At 45.9% G+C, this 6,395-nt stretch overlaps 1 pseudogene; it reads left to right on the forward strand.

The window, feature by feature from the left end:
* The first annotated feature begins 1,073 nt into the window (after positions 1-1,073).
* Positions 1,074-5,399, forward strand: LOC120999035 (annotated as a pseudogene).
* The last annotated feature ends 996 nt before the right edge of the window (positions 5,400-6,395 follow it).

Genomic DNA, 6,395 nt, shown 5'->3' on the forward strand with positions numbered 1-6,395 from the left:
AACATGTTCTATTTTTTTGCGGTGCGGAGGCACGGACGGAAACACCACGGAAGCACTCCGTAGTGCTTCCTATTGAGCGATTGCGGACCCATTCAAGTGAATAGGTCCGCATCCGTGATGCCCACGGCCGTTGTGCATGAGGCCATAGACACAGAAAGGGGCACACACACAGGGACTGACAGACACACACACAGGGACAGACAGACAGACATCATGACCCTCAGAATACACCCAGATCTGTATGATAAACCCCCTTAATTGCACCAGATTCCACTTGAACCCCACTGCCCCTGAGTGCTCCACCTGCCCCCCTCATAGCTCAGCTCCACCTGCCCCCCTCATAGCTCAGCTCCACCTGCCCCCATATCTCAGCTCCACCTGCCCCCATATCTCAGCTCCACCTGCTGCTGTTGCCGTCAGGGTTTGTCATGTGACCATGAAGGAGCATGTGACCAGTGATGTCACAGACCTCCTTCTAACAACTACATTCTAGCATAGGATCGATCATCTACCGAAACAACTCCATCTACCCTGTTCTGAGTTCTGGGGCGGCTTACCCCAGCAGAGCACATGGCGAAAATTGTCTGCATTGCTGGGGTAAGCTGCCCTAGAATTCAGAACAGGCAGGACACAGCTGCAGTGAGCGGGCACAGTAGGCCCCCCCAGGAGCAGGAGGCCCCGGCACTTGCCCGGGTTTGCCGGGTGGTGGCGCCGGCCCTGCCTATCACTAATATACCGCCTCTCGTGGACTTATCCCAGTCCACATTATCAGGGCAGTGAAGGAACCAGCTACATTTGCACTTTGCTCAGAAGCCCCAGGCAGATGGGCGTGTGCTCAGTCTAAAAGAGGCGCCACCCTCTGGCATATTCTTATTCATAATCATAGTCATGGGTGCACATCCATAAGGCAAACATAATAAATAAAAAAATAATGGCTGCACACACATATAAGCTGAGAAATGGGGATCATTCTAAATTCAAGTGTTACTATACCTACAATTTGGATCAATGGAAGCTCTATTTTTTTATTTTATTTTTTATTTTATTTATATTTGCCTTATGGATGTGCACCCATGATTATGAATAAGAGTATGCCAGTCTAAATTTTCTTGTAATATTTAGTGTAAAAAGGAAAAATATATTTGCCGCATAGCAGTGAAGTGACATATTTTACAGCCCAGTTTGCCGTGTATTAGTAGCGAAATATATTCACTTTTCATAGTTGCACTTATCTGTTAAGAAAGGCTTTTGTGTAACAATAGAAAAAAATTATGGCCTATTTGCCGTTTAGCGGAGAAGTGACATATTTTACAGCTCAGTTTGCCGTGTATTACTGGCGAAATACTAATATATTCGCCTTTCATAGTTGCACTTATCTATTGAAAAGCCTTTTGCGTAACAACAGAAAAAAATTAGGGCCTATTTGCCGTTTAGCGGTGCAGTGACATATTTTACAGCCCAGTTTGCCGTGTATTACTGGCAAAATACAAATATATTCGCCTTTCATCGTGGCACTTATCTGTTGAAAAGCCTTTGGTGAAACAATAGGAAAAAATTTGGGCCTAATTGCCGTTCAGCGGTGTAGTTATATGTGGTGAAGCACTTTTCGTGGTATGGACCAAATTACGCATTGGTGAAATTTTTTATGTGAAAAAAGCTTTTTTGGGTAAAATTGATGGCTGATAGTAGATGTTTTTCTGTATGAACCGAATTCCATTATCCTGTGATTGGTGAAATTTTTTTATTTCTACCATATTTTCTTTGGGGAAATTGATGGGTGATTGTACACCTCCTTTCGCAGTATGGACCACATTACGTATTGGTGACATTTTTTATGTGAAACAGGCTTTTTGGGGGAAAATTGATGTCTGGTTGTAGACTTTCTTCTCTATGAACTGAATTCCATTATCCTGTCATTGGTTAATTTTTTTATTTCAACCATATTTTCTTCGGTAAAATTGATGGGTGATTGTACACCTTCTTTTGCGGTATAGACCAAATTATGTCATCGTGGGTCCTGCATTAAACATAATGAAGACGCTGATGACAACACACCAGCAGACTTTGCCATTGCCATCTATTCACAATTAAATCAAGCAGCTTCACTAAGTTGTAAACATTCATGTGTTTTTATCTGCTCCATCTGCATTCGATCTCCACAGCACACAAGACATGACAGGACAGCCTCTGCTTTGGAGTCCAAGTCCAGTTTTTTAAGATCAGCAGTTCCATCAGAATTGTGCGTAACAATCTTGCTCCCTGTGCAAAACCATAACAAAAGGACTCCGTAGGCATACACATCAGAGGAAGCTGGTTGCCCCAATTTTAATTCAGGAGCAGTAAACAGCAGGAAGCAAATAGAGGTGGCTGCTCTGTATCTCTTGTGAAGTCAATGTCTCCAAATATACCCCTCTCGCAATTTAAACCAAATACATTATTTTCATGTAGAGATCCAAGAATTATGTTGGAGGCATGTAGTGTATGCAATCTATGTGCGACCCGTCTCATCACTCTCACACTGGTCTGCACCTGGTTTGCCTGGGCGAACGGTTATCAAGCGGTTCCTCAAGTCTGCCACCCATCTGCAAGATATACTAAAAATGGGCAGGAAACTTTGCATGCACTTCAGCCACTCATACACCGCAAAGCACACCCTCCTTGAGCTGCAGCAGCAGAACGGCATCCCCCAACATAGGTTGATATGCGACGTTTCCACCCGTTGGTATTCCACCCTCTATATGTTGGACCGACTATACGAACAGAGAAAGGCCATAAATGATTTCTTGATGCTACAAGCGGGCAGGAGTAATCCCTTGTGTAACTACGATGTCAGCCAGTGGCAGCTCATGCGTGACACCTGCCATTTGCTCAGGCCCTTTGAGGAGGCCACGTTATTTGTCAGTCGCTAGGACTACAGGATGAATAACGTCATTCCACTGCTTCGTGTCCTGGAACAGATGCTGGCAAATCTGGCTGGTCAGGGTATGTGGTGCCTAGAAAGATGGCATCAGAGTTTGATACTTTTGTCTGTCAATATCTCTGTTTACAGTAAGTGAACGGGATCATTCAACGCAAGGATATGCAAACACCAACCGATGGGGTGTTAACCGCCAGAGGTAGGTCATCGGCACAAAGGAGCAGTCATTTTCACAGCTCGAGGTAGCCACCCGGAATCTTGACCTCTGCACGTCGACAGTCTGCATTGCAAAGCTTGTCTAAAAGAAAGATTCCGCAGTGCACCCCCTTGGAGGAAAATCTTGATCCAGTACAGGCTGCTTTGCTCCTTAAAAAACAATGGACTCTGTACTGCGTGACACCGATTTATAATTTCTCATACACTAGACTGAAAGAGTATTCCAAGCACCTGTCTTCCCACATAGCTGCCGAGAAGCAGAAGTGTCTTGCCATTGGAGTGGGCTCAGAGCTGAACCTAAAAGCCAAATTTTCCTGTTTACCTGGACTCAAAAAAAAAGGACAGAGATCAACTGGCTGTGCTCATACTAGGGCTGTTCCGATACCAAAATTTTGAGACCATAAAAAAAATTGCGAAACTTGATACCACACGAAAAAAATAAAAACACTAAAAAAAGCTGTGTACATTCCGCATTTTATGGAACGTCCGGCCTGAAATCGAACAGTCCTATCCTATTTTTTGGGGGGATAAGGCGACTAAAAAAAATGGCGAATCACACAGTTTTTATTTATGAATTTTTTTCTCTAACGGCGTTCACTGCATAGGAGTTTTTTTTATAGTTTAATAGTTTGGACTTTTGGGACTTGGCAATATGCAATATGTTTATTAATGAATTTATTTATTGCTTATATATTTTATATGGAAAATTGGGAAAGGGGGTGATTCTTACTTAATATTTAGATGTTTTAAATAGGTTTTTTTTTACTGCTTATTTAATAACTATTTCCCCCCCTTAGGGGCTAGAACCTGGGATCTTTTGATCCCTTGTCCTATTCACCCTAATAGAGCTCTATTAGGATGAATAGGATCTCACACTCTCCCTGCTGCCCTGTGCTTTGTGCACACAGCAGCAGGGAGCTCACCATGGCAGCTAGGGCTTCAGTAGCATCCTGACTGCCATGGTAACCGATCGGAGCCCCAGCAATGCACTGCTGGGGCTCCGATCAGAAGCTTCCACTGCCACCAATGATAAGGAGGAGGGGAGGGGACCCTGTGGCCACTGCCACCAATGATTTTAATACTGGGGGGGTTAAGGGGGGAGCACTACGCCACCAATGATTTTAATACTGGGGAGGGGGGTGCACTGCACCACCAATAATAATTAACATTTAATACAGGAGGCTGGGTGCGGGGCAGCAGAATCACATAGCCGTCACCCAGCCTCTATGACAGGAAGCTGTGATCAGCGGCTGTTAACCCCTGGGATTAACTGCTGCTGAGCGCAGCTTCCTTTCATAGAGGCTGGGCGACGGCTATGTGATTCTGCACCCAGTCTCCTGTATTTGTATTAAACGTTAACTTTCATTGGTGGTGCAGTGCGCGCATTGCACCCACCCCTCCTCCGCCCCACTGTCCTCATTGGTGGCAGCGGAGGCACAGGGGGAGGGAGAGAGTGACTCCTTCTCCCCTGTGCTGCTGAGGAGAACACGGAGTGTGCTGATAGCAGGGCGCTCCATGCTCTGTGCTTCTATACTGCGCAGTAGCGCATCCTAGTATCGAAAAATGTAAAATCCCGGTATCGAGGTCGATAACGGACAAAAGTATTGAATGGGTATCGAAAATTCGATACCCGAAACAACCCTAGCTCATACAGATTTCATCAAAGCTTCCACTCACCAAGATAAGCACAGAGGACCGGATTGTGTGGACAAGTTGGTTCTGTGGGACGTACACAGAGGACAATCTATTGGAAGTGCTAGCAAAGACATTTACTTGGCTCCTGCTCTTCTGGTATAACGGCTCCTAGGCGCTCACTGCTATCATAAGGACGTGGTTCCAAAGAAACTTTGACTGTCGTTTGGGTAAGCTGGTGATCAGTTCTCAGGACCTTCCTTGGCTAGCAGCGATGTGGACCGGGTATGAGATATCTGGATGAGTGTCGGCCACAGAGCTTGTTTTTTCTGTTGAACCTTGCATGGGCATTTCTTATGCCATCCAGGCACAGGACTTCAAGACTTTATGGAATGATATTCATAAATCAAAGGACGAGGTCACGTTGGAGGAAGTGGACAATTTATTCCAATTTATTTACTCACACTTCTTTAGACACTTTAGAATCCACTTATCAGCAACCCAGCTTGTCAAGGTGAAGGCATCTCTGGCATCAGCGCATTATGAAGGAAAGGTGAAGTTCCTCAGTAAGGACTACCTAATCCGAGTGCTGGGATTCATCACTGAGCTGACCATCAATAACATCCAGTATTGAACACATGAATGACTCTCATCTCAGACCTTGTCCACAATGTTCAGGACCCCCGGACGTCTTACATGTCTTAGACATGAGCCCTGCAGTGCTTACTACATGTTAGGATACTTTCACACTAGCGTTCAGAGCGGGTCCGTCTGATGTCTGCTCAGACGGATCCGCTCCTATAATGCAGACGTTTGTATCCGTTCAGAACGGATCCGTCTGCATTATAGTTTGAAAAAAAAAATAAGTCTGAAAGTAGCCTGAACGGATCCATCCAGACTTTACATTGAAAGTCAATGGGGGACGGATCCGTTTGAAGATTGAGCCATATGGTGTCATCTTCAAGCGGATCCGTCCCCATTGACTTCCATTGTAAGTCTGGACGGATCCGCTTGCCTCCGCACGGCCAGGCGGACACCCGAACGCTGCAAGCAGCGTTCAGGTGTCCGCTCGCTGAGCGGAGCGGAGGCTGAACGCTGGCCGACTGATGCATTCTCAGCGGATCCGCGTCCACTGAGAATGCATTAGGGCTGGACGGTTGCGTTCGGGGCCGCTTGTGAGCCCCTTCAAACGGAGCTCACAAGCGGAGCCCCGAACGCTAGTGTGAAAGTAGCCTTATACCGCTTTTTACCATTCTGTTACAGCGGCTGTGAGACCTGCACATACTAAAGCTTATTTATGAAGATTTTGTAAAGATAGACCAGGCACTCGATATATGTTACCACTGAGGAAGGGGCCACGTCCCCGAAACGCGTATGCGTTATACCTTGCACTGGCATGCTGGCAGAGAGTCCCCTCTGAACCTATCCTAAGCTTCTGGAACGAAAGACCCTGCCAATATTCAAACTTCATCAAGCGCAAAATCTGCTGACGACACTGGATACAGAGTCAGCTGACATCCACGCCGAGTCGACACTTAGAAACAGGAGAGGAATACAAGCAAGGTAACATTGAATGAGCACATATAACTAGGTGGGACGCCACCTCGCTCACTGCATTGTACCTCTTTCT

The sequence above is a fragment of the Bufo bufo genome, chromosome 4 (genome assembly GCF_905171765.1).
Source record: "Bufo bufo chromosome 4, aBufBuf1.1, whole genome shotgun sequence".
Classification (NCBI taxonomy): domain Eukaryota; kingdom Metazoa; phylum Chordata; class Amphibia; order Anura; family Bufonidae; genus Bufo; species Bufo bufo.